Source organism: Theropithecus gelada, chromosome X (genome assembly GCF_003255815.1).
Source record: "Theropithecus gelada isolate Dixy chromosome X, Tgel_1.0, whole genome shotgun sequence".
Taxonomy (NCBI): domain Eukaryota; kingdom Metazoa; phylum Chordata; class Mammalia; order Primates; family Cercopithecidae; genus Theropithecus; species Theropithecus gelada.
Window position 1 is genome coordinate 115,555,697 of NC_037689.1, and position 17,480 is coordinate 115,573,176.

The window sequence follows — 17,480 nt, forward strand, 5'->3', positions numbered from 1 at the left end:
ACCAAGAAACAAAACTCTACAAGCTACAAGCAAAACTCTTATCTCCTTTTACTGAACAGACTGTAAAAGCACTTCACACATAGACTATAAAGACCATCCATTAATCACAATCCTCTATACCCATGTCCTTACAAGCTTTGAGCAGTAACACAACAATATAACAATGTCAGGCCCTGTGAACTATGTCTGGCATGGAACAACAACAATGAAAGTGGGACTGCAATAATGAAAATCAGTTGAAAGATTTAGTGTTTGACTTACTCCATTTACTTTCATCCCCTTTCTTCACTGCCTTTTTCTTCTTCATCTTTCTCATCTGGAGCAAATTAAACCATCACGTTGTAACAGGCATTCCTCCAATGCTCTGCTGGCCTATTTTCAAAACCATCTCAAACTGTAGAAACCTTTTATCAACCTCAAAGCACATAATCCTTGACAACTTTCTTCTAGTATTAACTATTTCAGTGGCCAGCAATTAACAAAGCAATTTGTATCCTATGTTGTAAATGAAAGCAACTTTAAAGTTAGCAAAAGTGAACTTCAAATCAGTGAGACAGGCAAGTGTGCACAGAACAAGGCAAAGGTTTGACACCAAGAACTGTGCTGCTTTAAGTTCGTGGTCCTTGTGTTCTAATAACCTCTAACTTTTTTTTTTTTTTTGAAACAGGTTCTCACTCCATCACCCAGACTGAAGAGCAGTGGTGTGATTATAGCCCACTGCAACCTTGAACTCCTGGGCTCAAGGGATCCTCCTGCCTAAACGTCCCAAGTAGTTGAGACTATAGGCGTGTGCCTCCATGCCCAGCTAATTTTTTAATTTTTTGTTGTTGTTGTTGTTCTTATAGAGACAGGGTCTCGCTTTGTTGACCAGGATGGTCTTGAACTCCTGGGCTCAAGCAATGCTCCCGCCTAGGCATCCCAAAGTGTTGGGATAACAGGAGTGAGCCACTGCGTCTGGCCTAATAACCTCTAATCTTAAGATATCATTCCCTAGGCAGGTCCTTCTCAGTCACCCTTAGCCATTACCCACCAACATTAAAAACTCTGTAAGAACTCAACACATGTTTAGATTTAGACCATTAGACCAAGGGTAGCCAATATGTACCCTTGAAATTGCGCAACAGAGAAAAACATTAATATCCATTAACTTTTCCACAGGTCATCATGGGAATTTATGGCTATGAAAATGTTTGGGTGTTTGACTAAAAGAACAGATTCGGGCAGTACAGCACCACCTCAGTGTTTTCCAAAGGGTCATCTCAGGGTTACCACAGCTGTCCTTGTAAGCAGAGACTTTCTCTGAAATATTGGGGTTTACCTCAAATTTTCTATGAATATTGCATTCTAAGGCAAATTCATGTATCTGAATTTGCTTAAAGATTTTTAAATAGCTACCAGTTAATGTTCTCCTAAATCTCTGTGTAAAACAGATGCTTCAAGAAAATACAAGCTGCTTTATTTTGCGCACTACCTTGTCACCACCCTGCTCAATCAGTACATGTGCTCCACTTTGAAGGACCCAAAGTAATGGAAAGAGCACTAGATAGAGATTTTATTTGTTTAGACTAGCACAATGCTTGGAATATAATAGGCACTTAATAAGTATTTGTTGAATGAATTGGCAGGATGGTTTCAAGGACTAGTTTTCAACTGCAAGAAAATTGCAGAAAAAATCCTTTGAGACATATAATTACTAGCAACCCCACAAAAGTAAAGAAAAAAAAACAGGCCAGGTACGGTGGCTCATGCCTGTAATCCCAATACTTTGGGAGGCCACGGCATGAGGATCACTTGAGGCCAGGGGTTCAAGACCAGCCTGGGCAGCATAGTGAAATCTCATCTCTACCAAAAACAAAAACTTAAGAAAATATACCAATTGTATATTGGTAAAGAACAAGAAAATCCATTTTGTTTTAGTTTAGTCAGAAAAGAAAATGCTGTCAAGATGTTATATAAAGATAATACCATGGGGGGTTGTGTTAAGATAATTAAAACCCAGTTCATATCATGGACACCAAGAACAGTTTTCAATTAACTCTTGGGTTTTCCTTTGCATGTTTTTAATCTTAATGATGTCAAGTTTACAGAGGAAAATAAAGAATTGTAACGCACACTCATGTTCCCATGTAACCATGCAGGGCGCTGGGGCTAAGGAAGGTCAGGAATCATGTCTCATTTGTTTTCTACCTTTCTCTTGCTTTTTTTTTTGTTGTTGTTGTTGTTGTTGAAATTGAGTCTCACCCTGTCACCAGGCTGGAGTGCAGTGGCACGATCTTGGCTCACTGCAACCTCTGACTCCCTGGCTCAAGCGATTCTCCTGCCTCAGCCTCCCGAGTAGCTGGGATTACAGGCACATGCCACCACACCCAGCTCATTTTTGTATTTTTAGTAGAGACAAGGTTTCACCATGTTGGCCAGGATGGTCTCGATCTCCTGATCTCATGATCCACCCGCCTTGGCCTCCCAAAGTGCTGGGATTACAGGCGTGAGCCACCATGCCCGGCTTTCTCTTGCTTTTAATACAGATTTCCATACACATTAGCAGTTCAACAAATGTTCAACAACTACAAAAAAAAATAAGTGTCTAATCACACTAAATAAATTCTTAACTGAATTTCTTACCCTCGCCCCCAAAAAAGACTCTCTTGTGCTAAAGAAGCATAGTTTGGTTTAAATAACAACAGAAAAACAAAAAGTAAAGTGCTCTGAATGGTATCAGATGAGAGTACCAACAGACAAGTCTTGGCTCATTTCAATTACATGACCCTGCCATATCTATTTCCCTATGACATGAGGACCATTCAGCGAGTCCTCTATTCACAGAGTTACTGCATGAGTCAATCAGTACATATTTACATGGTAACTATTATGAGCAAGCTATTGTGGAAAGATAAAGTAGTTTATTTACCTCCCTAATCACCACCCACAGCAACAACATACTATGTGCAAGGCCCTGATTTAAGCAGTTTACTGCAAGGTGTACAATCTCATTTTAAAATCTTGGTGCCAGATGTGTTTCTGAATTTAGGAATGTCCAAACCTTTAGACAGGAAATAAACTTCATATACCATATGTTATGTAATACACCATTAGGGTCTATGGTGCAACCCCATAAACATATTAGCAATTCTATAGCAAAACAAAATAAAGATCAACATTAAGTAGAATAAAGACTATAAATACCCTATGCCAGTTTAAGTCAGGTTTTGCCACCACATGAGTTTTGGCATCTAAGTTACCAAATAACATTTTTATCAGTTTTCAGAGCTTTTGAAATTTAAAAATTGCAAACAAATTGTGGGCCTAGGCCAGGGGAGGTGGCTCATGCCTGCAATCCGAGCACTTTGGGAGCCCAAAATGGGTGGACTACCTGAGGTCAAGAGTTTGAGACTAGCCTCGCCAACACAGTGAAACCCGTCTCTACTAAAAATAAAAAGTTAGGCCAGGAGCAGTGGCTCACGCCTGTAATCTCAACACTTTGGGAGGCCGAGGCGGGTGGATCACGAGGTCAGGAGATCGAGACCATCATGACTAACATGGTGAAACCCCGTCTCTACTAAAAATACAAAAAATTAGCCTGGCGTGGTGGCACGCACCTGCAGTCCCAGCTACTCGGGAGGCTGAGGTAGGAGAATCGCTTGAACCCGGGAGGCAGAGGTTGCAGTGAGCCGGGATCATGCCACTGCACTCCAGCCTGGGCAACAGAGCCAGACTCCGTCTCAACAAAAAAAAAAGAAAGAAAAAGAAAAAGTGGGCCTAGCTAATTCATGTAATCTTAGTAAGTACCATAAGAGGCAAGTTCTATTATCCCTTTTTTACATATAAGATAACTGAGGTACAGAGAGGTTTACTAACTCACCCAGTGTCCCACAACTATTAAGTCTCCTAGCTGGAATTGAAACCTAGGTGGCCTAGTTCCAGAGCTTGAACTCTGAACAAGTATGCTCTACAACCTCTCTCAGAAACCACTTCAGAACACCAGACAAACACATGAAAAGTATATCAAAAAATTAATAGGAGAAATATCACAAGACAGCATTTATTCATTATTCAATAACTATTTATAAAGTGCATACCATGTGCTGGGTGCTCAGAATACAACAGTGAGCGAACCAGATAAGGTCTAGCTGGCCTTCATGAAGCCAGAGGCAAGTGGGGAGATGGCCAGGCATCAAAATAAGCATAATTATGACACAACAGGGCAAGTGCTGTTCACCTTCAGATGGGGAGATCTAGTTCAATGAGGAATAGTGTAATAGGACCTGGGATTCGAAATGACAAAAAATAAAGACATGGCATCCATTTGACAAGCACCTACTGTGCACCTACTCTATGCCAGGAATAATGCTAAGCACAAAAGTTCCAAACTGGGGAAAATCAGTTTAAACCAATAGAGATTTGTGAAAGAGGATAATAAGGACATATGGGAAAGTAGGCTGGGATCAAATCATGGAGGATCCTTGCTTGAGTGGCTCAGTTAAGGAGGAAGTTGACCCTGCAAGCACTGATCAAGGTTATTTTGCATGTTATTTCCCCACAATATTAGGATTTACTCCTGTGGAATGTCAATAATCATCTGCATTCCTATTTGGGACCAACTAGACCTCAAAGCTGGATTGCTTTCAAGGAAGGGCTTAGGGCAATAAATTCATTGAAGCTTCAGGAAACACAGTAGCCCTAATCTCTCAAGGAATAAAAGTATGGCCATTTGCAAATGTTGGAGAGGCAACAGGTAAAAGAAAATGATAAGCCCTTCTTAAAATTCCAAAGGCCCTTTCTAAAACCTAGGTTATTCCTTTACACACAAATAAAATGTCCAACCTTCCAAAGGAAACATATTTCCATGAGAAAATAAGACATCATTCTTTGAAAAATAAATTCTTAAGTTGAACAATGATCTGATTTTTAATAAAGTTGGTGACAACTTACCTTGTAGCACAAGTCACAATGTGACAGTGGAAAGTAAACTGCCTTTTAACATACTCACCTCAGTGTTCCCATTCCCCCATCCCCTTACCTAAACAGAGTAGAGGAACTGGATTACATGATTATTTAGCATATTGATCATACAGGTTTTTTTTATTCTCAGGTATTAATATAAATGACTGAGTGAGTAGACATTCTATTTATCCTCTGCAAAACTTTTTTTAAATTTCCTTGGATAATTTTTTTAAGCCAATGACCTTCCCCAGGAAAGACTCTTCAGTGGCTTCCTATTGTTCTAAGAATCAAACCCAAATTCTTTCTCAGGACCTCCAAGTCCTATTTATCTGTTATTGAGCTGCTTCTAGGCTCTGTAACATCTTCTTTAATCACTACCAGCTCACTAGGATCCAGTCATGCTGACTTGCTTTCTGCTCTTCAAAAACGCCAAGTCTCTTTTTCCCCCCTCAAGGCCTTGGCTCTTACTCTTCTCTCTGCAAGAATGTTATCTGGGGAATGTTCTCCCAGATTCTGACAAGGTAGGCCTATTCTCTCTTCTCTTTCAGGTCTCTGCTCAATCATCTTCTCTGAGAGGCCTTTTCTGACTTCCGACACTAAAATAGGCCCTTCCTAGTTATCTGTATCATATTCCCCTACTTATTGTCATTGCTGTTACTACAGTCTATAAGGATCTTCTTCATTTGTTTGCTTGTTTATTGTCTATATTCTCTGGTAGAATATAAGCACTGCGATACTCCACAAGAGCAAAGATCATGCTTTATGAGGTTTATCATTGTGCCTAATACAGGGCCTTGGCACACAAGTACCAAATAGATTTTGTAAAATGAATTAGTAAATGAATGAATGATACAAAAAAACTGATTGTTATGAATATCAGTAACTTGAGAAAGCCGTTTTTATAATTTTGAGATATTTTCTCTAGGGCTATTCATTTCTCTACAGTCTTTCCACATTTTCTGAAATAATTCCTGCAAATTTGTTGTATTATTTCATAGCAATAAAAATACATCGGTTTCAATCAGTGGATTTAAGAAAAAAATATTTTCAAGAGGTTTTAGTGGTTTACCAAACATCAATAAAAATCAAACAATTTGAAAATTGGTCAGTCTCATTTCACTACCGCAAGTCAAATTACATGAAGAGAATGTGAAATGTAAATAAAATGAGAAAGAAGATAATCCAATAAATAAGTGCAGTTACATTTAGTAATAACAGAAATATCCAGTCTGATAATCTCTAGCTGTACCAGATGGACTATCAAACACATATTGAGTCATATTGAAGATTCAGAGCAAAATGCTTATGGCTAATTCACATCCACCTTTATTCTTTTCCTGGCAAATACAGTCTTACTATGCAATCACATTACTAGCAATCTTAGCTTAGATTTTGTATCAATAACAATCATGAAAAGAAAAAAGTAAGAAAATAGTATAAACTCTTTTCCTTGAAAAAGTTGTAAGTTTTTATGTCTTTTGAGAATGGTTTGCTAAGAAAATTACAGATTTAGAAAGGTGGGCCTATTAGAATAAGTACCCTTTCCCTACTACATTCCATTTTTTAATAAACCTCAAGTAAACCCAGGAATTTACCAAATCAATTGGGAAACTACAAATCATCTGCAAGTTATCTAACTAAATGCATAAGCAATAGGCTTTACTTTTCTTGTGAAAACTACTTTCTTCAGAACATCAACTAAGCCTTATATAATCACACGACACTTTTTGAAGTGTGTTTATAAAAATGGCAAATTAAAAACCTTGGGTTTTTTAATAATTGAAGCTCTTATTTATCTGTTTTTTAAATACATCATTTGATGTTGCAGCAGAAACTACTCTCATCTCACTGCCATAAGAAGTGCCACAGGGACAGTGAAATTTAGCCATTATCTTCATTCACAACCTGGTTTCTTCTAAGATAGCTGCCAATTAGTGCACACTGTGTCAATGGCAACACTAGGTCACACATCAGGCAAACAACTCTTTTACCGTTAAGTATGAGGCTATTAATAAAAACTTGCAGTTAAAGGAGCTAATATTTTTAGATGTAAAATGATGTCATAAATGCTGAATTATTTCATTTTTCTCAGTTTTTAAATTTGAACACTAGATACAGCCTATTTCCAAAAACACAGCTGCATATGTCAGCATGTGCTTGTTCACTGGTATTTGCCTCCACTGTGTGCTTCTCCATTCAGTTTTCTTCACACACTAATTGCAGTATGGAAGTGAGCAAATGAATCTCAGTATGGGAGCTAACACCACAACTACATGGGGAGAAAGTGATATCCCTAAGAGTGAGTAGTCTTTTATGTAACTACGTGGTTTTAAAATACGCTGCTTTTAGAGGGTTTATACAAATATGAAATCTACTGTTAAGAAACTGTGGCTTCAAAAAAAATAATAAATTTTTTAAAAAGCAGGTGCTCTCCAGAGACAGTTTTAAATTCCAGCGTTTCTTAGTCTCCATTCAATGTGCTTAGTTGCCAGCCTATGCTAACTTGAACGACTTTATCCCAAACCACTAAAGTCCTCTGACTACATTAAAACTATGAACATCCCAGTTTACAATTAGAGAAATGGAGCCAGGCATCACAAGCCCCACCAATCCTCTCTCTCAGGCCTGTTCAGCAGCCAGGGAATAATCAGATTTAGGACCATGTACGAAAATTGCGTACAAACATATATACATACATTTTAAGTGACTATTGTTCTTGGGCTAAGTTAATGAAACCTAGAAAGAAACTTTAAAGTTCCCTAGTTGATATTTACTAAGGCTATTTAGTGAAGGGATGATCTCATCACTTTCAGTAAACTGTAGCCTAGACTATAAGCCTCCACGAAAATCATTAGTCAACTGTGATTAAACAAGCAAACAAAAAAAAAGTCAAAATATTCAGAGCTGAAGACATTCAGAGCGAAGTTAAAAGCTTCGAGGAAGAAGAGGAGAGTGCTCCTGACTTGGGAGCCAGGAGAGGAGCCTCCTAAGTTAGAAGCTTCTGAAGGAGAGATGGATTAGGAGGCACAAAGCAGAAACTGTTAGAGGGCAAGAGACAGTGGGGCCGGGGCGGGCAGAGGGACCCCAGACCGTCAGGGCAGCAACAGCGAGGCCCAGAGAAGAAAATCTTGGAGAGATGACAAAGAAGCACAGGAAAGCCGGCTTCTGGGGTCCTAGAAAAACCCAGGCGTCCGACGGAGCCAGAAGGACCGGGAGAACGGGATGCGAAGGTGTAAGGATGAGGGCGCGCACCAGCACGCGGGAGAAAAAGAGGGGGCGGCGGGCAAAACGAAGCTGGTTCCCTGCTCCTCTACTCCTCTGCCCCTGGTACAGATCGCAACTCCTCGCCGCGCACCGCGCAGCGCCAGGTCCGGAGGCAGGGAAGCGGCTGATGGAGCCCCTGTGACTTCGGGACCCTGCCTCACCTTGCTCGCCGCGTCCTGGCGTCGCGCCGCTTGTCCGCCGGGTGCTGCGCTCCGAGGGCCAAAGAGGGAGTCTCGCGGCGCAGCCGGGGCTCCCTCCTGCTGCGAGGCACCAGCACCCGCACCTTCGCACCCTCTGCTAGTCCCGGCCACTTCACCCTGTCCTGGCGCAAGCGGAGAGCACGGACCCTAACCCGAATGCCGCTCCAGTTATTTTCAAAACTCCCCGTTCCAGGCTTCCCGGGAATAGGAGCTGAGCTACTGCGGCCGCAGCGGCAGAGCCTCCGCCTGACCTCACCAGGGTGTGGGGGGGACTGCTGAGGGAGGGGGGCGGGAACCCAGTTGGGGAGGGAGGGGGCAGTGGGGGGAGGGAGCGCGCGGGCGGGGGAAACATGGCGGCGGGGGTGGCCCCGGCGGCGCCTGCGCGGGAGGCAGGGTGGCGGGGAGCTGTGGCTAGGACAGTGTGTGGGGTCCCAACGGAACTCCCAGGCTGTAGCCAAAGCTTGACAGGGCTGGACCCTGAAGCTGAATGACCGCTAAGTGGCCCTCACGCCTCCGAAACCGGGAGGGTCGGGTGTGAGCCCACATGGCTTCTAGTGCCGGGAGGCAGAGAAAGTGAAAAGTGTCAAGTATCCAAGGACAACAGTGCAGCCGCCCTGGGTTAGCCACTCCAAGGAGGTCCACCCGTGCATTCTGCCAGCCGTGGCCTCGGCCTCCTCATAGTCACGGCAGGGCCCCGGCAAAGGGTGTGCTCTGGAAGCGGTGCCACCTCACCTCAGTGGGGCCCACGTCTCAAAATAAGCCTGACCCAGGCTCTCACACAAATACCACTCTTCTAGTGGGATAAGCGCTTCATCCCTCCCCCTCCCTGCTGCAGTACACAACATTAAGAAAGAGGAAGGATAAAAGCTACAAATAACTGTTTAACATTTTACTGAGCGTCTGCTATGAACCAAGCACTGAAGCTTCAACTTACCTAATTCACAGCTACTCTGTAAGTTACACACTATTGTCTCCATTTTACAAGTGACAAAACTGAGGTGTATAGGTTAAGCAAGTTGCCAGAGGTTACGTAAATAGTGACAGAGCGGGACTCAGGATCCCAAGCGGTGTGATTCTGGCACCCAGGCTCTTTACTATGCGACCTGCTTCCCAACTCTGGTGGGACTGCTCTTCTAAGTCAGAATCTTGATTCTGTTCTATCAGCCTAGCCCCCAACAAAAACCCCCGTCAAGCCTGTTTTTCCCCTTGCTTGTCTTCTATTCATTCTTTGCCTTCTTGACGGTTACAGCCTGGGGCCACCTTCTTACACCTCTTCCTTTGCCCTTCCTTGCCTTTCTACTTATAATTCCAGACTCCTCCTTGGGAAAATAAAGGGAGTTTGCTCTTAGCAATCAGTTTAATCACTGTTGTGATTTTTTTCTTTGGCTGTTTTTTGGGTTTTTTTTTTAAGGAAGTGATGCGGTGAGTGTGGAATCTTTATGTTTTCTAGGATTTCTCCCTCTGGGATCTGAGATCTTCAACATTGCTGACTTTGTATTTCAACTTACATACACTGAAATTCTAGTAGAAGGTTTTAGGTAAATTTGAGAATAATCAGCTACTCAAAAACTTGCTAGAACTAAAGATAATACCACATTGTTGGACTTTACCAAATATTCAAAGAACTCCAAATATACATAGAATTTGCATTATTACCTTTTACCTGCAAGTGTATTGAACCCAATTCCCCTTTGTTAACAGGAATGCATCCATTGGCTTCTCCACTATGCTTATTCAATAATTATTGTACAGCTACCTTACACACTAAATGCTTATTAGGTAGAAAGCACCTTTTACAGAAGTTTACAATCTCACTGAGGTGATATATTTCAAGCAATCACTTTTAGCATGTATCAAAAACCTGGCACATAAGTTAAAAAAAAAAAAAAAGTACAAACTGAGCTGGTGTACACTCGAGTCACTGCTTTATCCTGCCATAAAAAGGTTCAAGTGGGGTTAGTTTATAATAAGTTTCTCCCACAGAAAGGCCAGTAAAAATGGGACAATCCAGTGTGGCCAAGCAGGCCTTATCTACACAAAGAGAAAACCCTCATAGCAAGGTTGTTGAGATGGGGGCAACTACAGGATCTGCATTTGAACTAGCAGTAGCTTGCACAGATTCTCAGTAGAAGAAGGAGAAGGAGAAGGAGAAGAAGAAAAAAGAACTGGCAGTAAGATATTACAAATATACTTATCCAATAGAAGTCCATTGCTGTTTGTTTGGGTTCAGGTGCTTTATCTGAATACTTAATCTACTGGATAGAGCACTAGACTTGGAGTCAGAAGACAATTTATGTGCTATGTGACATTAAGTTAGTGCTCTGAGAGTGTTTTCCCAAATTTCCAGTGGGGAGTAAAATAATACTGGTCTGATATGCCCCACAGCATTGTTTAGGGTTTCAAATAAGATAACATATGGGAGAGTAAGTTGTATTTGGAGAAAAGGTCTTTAAAGAGGTAATTCAGTTAAAGTGACGTCTCTAAGATGGGCCCGAATCCAATATGACTGCTGTCCTTTTAAGAAGAGTTTAGGACTTAGACATATATGCACACAGAGGAAAGACCATGTGAGGATGCAGTGAGAAGGCATCCATTTGCAAGACAAGGAGGGGCTTCAGAAGAAACCAAACCTACCAACACCTTGATCTTCTAGAATTACAAGGAAATAAATCTATGTTGTTTAAGTTACCCAGTCTATGGGGTTACACTTTGTTATGGCAGGTCTAGCAAATGAATACAATGGGGAGCATTTCAAATGCCAGCTAGAGTATCCGCTGACTTCGTTATTGTTCGTTGCTAAAAACACACACATTATCTGTTTCCATGTGTCAGGAGTCCAGGTGTGGTTTAGCTGGGTGCACTGCTCAGGGTCTCACAAGGCTGCAATCAGGCTTTTGGCTGGGCTGTGTCCTCATGTGGAGCTCAGAATCTTCTTCCAAACTCATTCAGATTGTTGGCCAAATTCAGTTCCTTGCAGTTACAGAATTAAGACCCGTAGCATTTACTGGCTTTAGAGGCAGCCCCTCTCCATTAGCAGTTGACAACATGGTTGTTCTGCTTAGCCAAGGCCAACAGAAAAACTTCTTTCTCCTCAGGAGGGGTCTAGTGCCTCTTTTAAGGTCTTTTACCAGATTAAGTCAGGCCCTCCCAAGATTATCACCCTTTTGATTAATTCAAAAATTAACTGTGTGCCTTGATTACATCTGCAAAATCTCTTCACCTTTGCCACATAAGGTAACCTAATCACAAGAGTGATAGCCCAGCATATTCACAGGTCTCAACCACACCGAAGTGGAGAATGTATAACAGGAGACAAGAATCTTGGGACCATCTTAGAATTCTGCCTACCATGCCCCAAATATTTGACAGCACCAATTAATTATACAATTATAAAAATTAACTAACAGACCATACAGGCAGATGTGGGCACACACATAACATACATACAAACACACACACACACACACACACACGCACACCCCCAAAGTGCACAGAGCTGGTAGCTGATCTCTAATCAGTCTAAAAGCATTTGCAAGCTTGCTGTGTGCCTAATGTGAAACTAAAAGATTTCAACTGCATTAACTCTGATTAAATAACAAATTGAAAACTATTTAGGATACATTTTGTCTCTCTGGTAAATTTGCGTTTCTTCAAAACACTCATCTCATCAATTATTGAATGGAACCTATTATTGAATGGAATCTATTTTTAAAAAAACCCTCACAGGGCTTTGGGTAGCATACACAGAAGGGTCTTGCTTTAGAAGTTAGAGATAAATCTGACTAAAGAGGTGCAAGACCTGTCCTGAAAACTTTAGGCTTGAATAAATGTAGAGATATACTGTATTCATAGGGCAGAAGAATTGATATCATTAAGATGTCAATTCACTCCTAATTGATCTATAGTTACAGCACAACCCCGATCAAAGTCCTAGCTGGCTTTTTCTGTAGAAATCGACAAGCTGATTCTAAAGTTCATATGGAAATGGACTAAAATAGCCAAAACAACTTTTAAAAAGAGCATTAGGGGGATAATACTACCTGATTTCAATTTTTACTGTAAAGCTACAATATTCAAGACAGTGTAGTATTGATCAATGAAACAGAATAGAGTCCATAAACAGACCCACAACATATATGGGCAAGTGATTTTCAACAAATATTCAAAAACAATACTTTCCATAGTGAGTACACCAATTTACATTGCCACCAACATTCTCCACATCCACATCAATACCTGTTATTCATCCTTTCTATAATAGCCATTCTGACAGCTGTGAGGTAATATTTCATTGTGGTTTTAATTTGCATTTCCCTTGATGATTAGAGATTTTCAACATTTTTAAATATATTTATTGGCGATTTGTATCTCTTCTTTTGAGAAATGTCTGTTCAGATCCTTTTCCCCCCTCTGGGTATATATTCAAAGGAATTGAAATCAGTATGTTAAAGAGATATCTGCACTCCAGTGTTTATTTCAGCATTATTCATAGTAGTTTAGTAGTCAAAACATGGAAGCAATCTAATAATCCATCGATGAATGAACGGATAAAGAAAATGTAGTATATATACACAATTAAATACTATACAACCTTAAAAAAAGAAATTCTGTCATTTGCATCCATGACAACGTGGAAAGAATTGGAGGAAATTATGCTAAGTGAAATAAGCCAGACATAGACAATACTGTATGATCTCACTCATATGTGGAATCTAAAAAAGTCAATCTCATAGAAACAGAAAGTAGAAAAGTGGTTATCAGAGGCAGGGGAAGGAGTAGGAAGCATGGGGAAAGTGAAGATGTTGATCAAAGGGTCCAAAGTTTCAGTTAGACTGGAGAATAAGTTTTAGTGACCTATTGCATGGCATGGTGACCGCAGCTAATAGTGTATATTTCAAAACTGCCAGAATAGATTTTTAAAATTCTCTCCTCCCACAAAAAAAAAAAAGATAAGTTGGTGAGGTGATGGATATGTTACTTATCTTGATTAAATCTTTCTATAATGTATACATAGACCAAAACCTCACATTGTATCCCACAAATATACACAAGTATTATTTGTCCATTTAAAAAATTTAAAGGCAATTCAGTGGAGAAAGGATAGCTTTTTTCAACAATGGTGCTGGAACAACTGGACATCCATGTGAACTAAGATCCATACCTAATACCATCTACAAAAATTAACTCAAAATGCATCAAAGACCTAAATGTAAAATCTGGAGCTATAAAATCTCCAAAACTTTGGCAAAAACCTTTGTGACCTTGGGTTAAGCCAAGATTTTTTAGCTACGACACCAAAAGCATGATCCACAAAAAGACAATAAGTTGAACTTTATCAAAATTGAAAAGAAACAACTCTTCTATAAAAGACACTGTTGACAGAAAGAAAAAAGAAACTACAGACTGGTAGAAAATATGCAAAAATCATATCTAATATTAAAAGACTTGCATACAGAATAAAGAACCTTCAAATCTCAGTAACAAGAAGATGAACAACAAATTAAAAAAAAAACAGGTAAACTATTTGAACAGACACCACCAAAGAAGATATATCAAAAAAGCATGACAAACAAGCACATGAAAAGATTCTCAACATCATTAGTCATTAGGGAAATGCAAATCAAAGCCACAATGAGATAACACTACAATGTACTAGAATACCTAGCACTAAAAAGAATAATTGTAATAAGTTTCTGCAAGGAACTACAACTCTCATATGCTGCTACTGTGAATGAAAAATGGTACACTCATTTTGGAAAATAGTTTGGCAGTCTTTTAAAAAGTTAAACATACACCTACCATATCATCCAGACATTCCACTCCTAGGTACTTACCCAAGAAAAATGAAAGCATATGTCCATACAAAGACTTGTACATTAATATTCATAGCAGATGTATTAGTTATTAGCTAAAAATAGAAACAACCCAAAAGTCCATCAACAAGTGAAGTGATAAACTAGTACATCCATAAACTGGAATACTACCCAGCCATAAAAAGGAATGAATGTACTACAATATGATATGCATAACAATATGGATGAATCTCAAAATAACTATATCCAAGCGAAAGATGCCACACAAAAAAGTATTCGGTGTATTATTTCATTTATATAAAAGTCTATAAAATGAAAATGAATCTGTAGTGATAGAATGCAGATCAGTGTTTGCCTTGGGGTGAGATTGGAGGGAGGGCAGAAAGGACACTTGGGTACAAGGGAATTTTTGGGATGATAAGTATATTCCTTATTGCTTTTATGGTAATGTTTTCACAAAACATGTCAATATTTATCAAATTGTACACTTTAAATATGCACAGTTTATTGTATGTCAGTGATACCTCAATAAAGCTGTTAAAATTAGTCATGTGCCTTGACAAACTGCAGTATCTCTAGTTTACTCCCTTTTTGTGAACAAGAATACAAAGACAGGAATACAGTCAAGGCTCAGGAATGGTTTGGAATCAGGGACTAGAGTGCTGGAAGGACTATCTCTGTCTCTTTTCTGCACAGTACCAGGAAATCTACTTCATTATTCTCTTTTATCACAGATGGGGATTTTATGCTTTCCCGGCTGCATGATAGGACTCAGTTGGTCACATATCCCTGGGTTTTATCTCCTCTATTCAACAGACCAGACAGACTGAGGCTGAAATCTCTGAAACCTAACTCTATATTCCATTGGAGTTATCTCTGATTGGCCATTTTGGTATCAGGTACCCAGTTCTGGATCAATGAACTAATCTCTGGCCTAGATTGAATCTAAACTAGATGGAGAAAATCTTAGCATAGCTGTTAAGAATTTGGGAAAACAAGCCGGGCATGGTAGCTCACACCTATAATCCCAGCTAGCAGGGAGGCTGAGGTAGGAGGATCACTTGAGGCTAGGAATTGGAAACCACCCTGAGCAACACAGCAAGACTCTGTCACAATAATAATAATAATAATAATAATAATAATAATAATAATAATAATAATAACTTGAGGATACAGTGGTCATGACTTCAAGTCAGTATTGAGGTTTCAGTTAGCTCCAAGAAGGCTTTTGTTATTTGCAACCAAAAGAGTTCTAACAAAATCACCTAGCATTTGTAATGGAGATATACGGTAAAAGCTAGAGACATCAAGTAGGCAACCACAATTTCTAAGGTCTCACCAAAAGACCTCCTCAGGCCTCCTCTTGCTATAAAAAATGTATTTCATGATTCTCATTGTAAACTCAGATTCTACCATAATTAGTAGAATGCATAACGGGGCATCCAGAAATTTAAGAGAAGGGAAGCCTCCTATCTTCTGTTTTCACCCTACCACATAGTTTTCCACCCATGCTCTGAAGTTAGGACCATTAAACAGAGAACAATGGGAAAGACTAGCTTTTAATCAAATTGAAGAAAGGACATATCATTCTCACTATAAGTAACTACACTGTTGTAAGTAGTAAGAAATTTAGGATGCCACCTAATACAAGAGGGGTCATTGCTCCCCTCCCACAACACCCTATGAACACAGAAAATGACATGGATGATGTTGGAGTTCAGAGGGCTATTTTATTATTTTTAGAGAAAAGGTCTCCCTCTGTCACCCAGGCTGGAGTGCTGTGGCATAATAAGAACTCACTGTAGGCTGGGCACACTCATCCCAGCACTTTGGGAGGCCGAGGTGGGTGGATCACTTGAGGTCAGGAGTTTGAGACCAGTCTGGCCAACATGGTGAAACCCCTTCTCTACTAACAATACAAGAATTAGCCAGGTGTGGTGGTGCGTGCCTATAATCCCAGCTACTCAAGAGGCTGAGGCAGGAGAATTGCTTGAACCTGGGAGGTGGAGGTTGCAGTGAGCCAAGATCGCGCCACTGCACTCCAGCCTGGGCAACAGAGTGAAACACTGTCTCAAAAATAAATAAATAAATAAATAAATAAATAAATAAATAAATAAATAAATCATTGTAACCTCGAACTTCTGGACTCAAGCGAGCCTCCCTCCCCCGCCTCCCGACTAGAGAAAATGCCATTTTATTGTCCATACATTAGAGAATTTGTTAAATACCACTCACAAACTACAGTGGCATCATATTATACCAAACGTTCTATAGAAAAAAAAATTGAAAATTATAAAGGGTTTGCATTGCACATGAAACACCAGCAGTTATACTACTGACCACTCGGAAGAGAGATAGGCAGCAAGAGCTGCTTACTGAGAATATCAAGTTTAGAACTGAACACTTTTTTTTTTTTGAGATGGAGTCTCGCTCTGTCGCCCAGGCTAGAGTGCAGTGGCGCAATCTCGGCTCACTGCAAGCTCCGCCTACCGGTTCACACCATTCTCCTGCCTCAGCCTCCCGAGTGGCTGGGACTACAGGCGCCCACCACCACGCCCGGCTAATTTTTTGTATTTTTAATAGAGACGGGGTTTCACTGCCTTAGCCAGGATGGTCTCGATCTCCTGACCTCGTGATCTACCTGCCTCGGCCTCCCAAAGTGCTGGGATTACAAGCGTGAGCCACCACACCCGGCCCAGAACTGAACACATTTTTAAAATAAAACAATATTTTGTCTACATTTGTGAAGACTTGGAACCACAGACAGTTTTTAAGAAAAAAAAAAAATTACATTACTTTCAAGTATATAGAGAAATGCAAATTAGATTGGCTAAGAGTTCATAGAAACCCTTAATAGACCGGCTATATTAATCAGAAAGATAATCAGCCAAGTAAGGTATCCAAGTCTTCTCATATATTGTTTCCTGTAAGGACACTATTCCCCAGCCCTATTCGCCTAGACAACTTCCACAAGTCTTTAAGTCTCAGCTTGGTGCTTTTCTCCAGAAGACCTTTCCTGATACCTTAGACTAGAATGAGTATTTCTGTAATATTCCCAAAGCACCCTGTACTCTTCAAATCATAATGTCATCCTGTCCATGTAAACCATTATTTATCTTCTTGCTAGAATGTAAGCCCCATGAAGACTAGGTCTGTCTTGTTCTGTTACTGAATCCCAGTGTCTGAAGTAAAGCCTGTCACATTGGGACTGCACAAATAAATACTGTCGACTTAATTTGTTAACTCAACTCACTAAAGAATT

The 17,480-nt window shown here is 40.2% G+C and overlaps 1 protein-coding gene across 3 annotated transcripts in view; it reads right to left on the reverse strand.

Moving 5' to 3' along the window:
- Positions 1 to 9,201, reverse strand: part of KLHL13 (kelch like family member 13) — a 201,843-nt gene extending 192,642 nt beyond the window's left edge. Inside the window, exon 1 of one of the 3 annotated variants that reach the window (XM_025373411.1) lies at positions 9,138 to 9,201. The gene's annotated coding sequence lies outside the window, so the exon portion shown is untranslated. Of the gene's footprint in view, positions 1 to 8,366; positions 8,726 to 9,137 lie in introns of those variants that run through there. The other 2 variants (XM_025373410.1, XM_025373412.1) reach the window with 2 other exon arrangements.
- Positions 9,202 to 17,480: the final 8,279 nt, after the last annotated feature.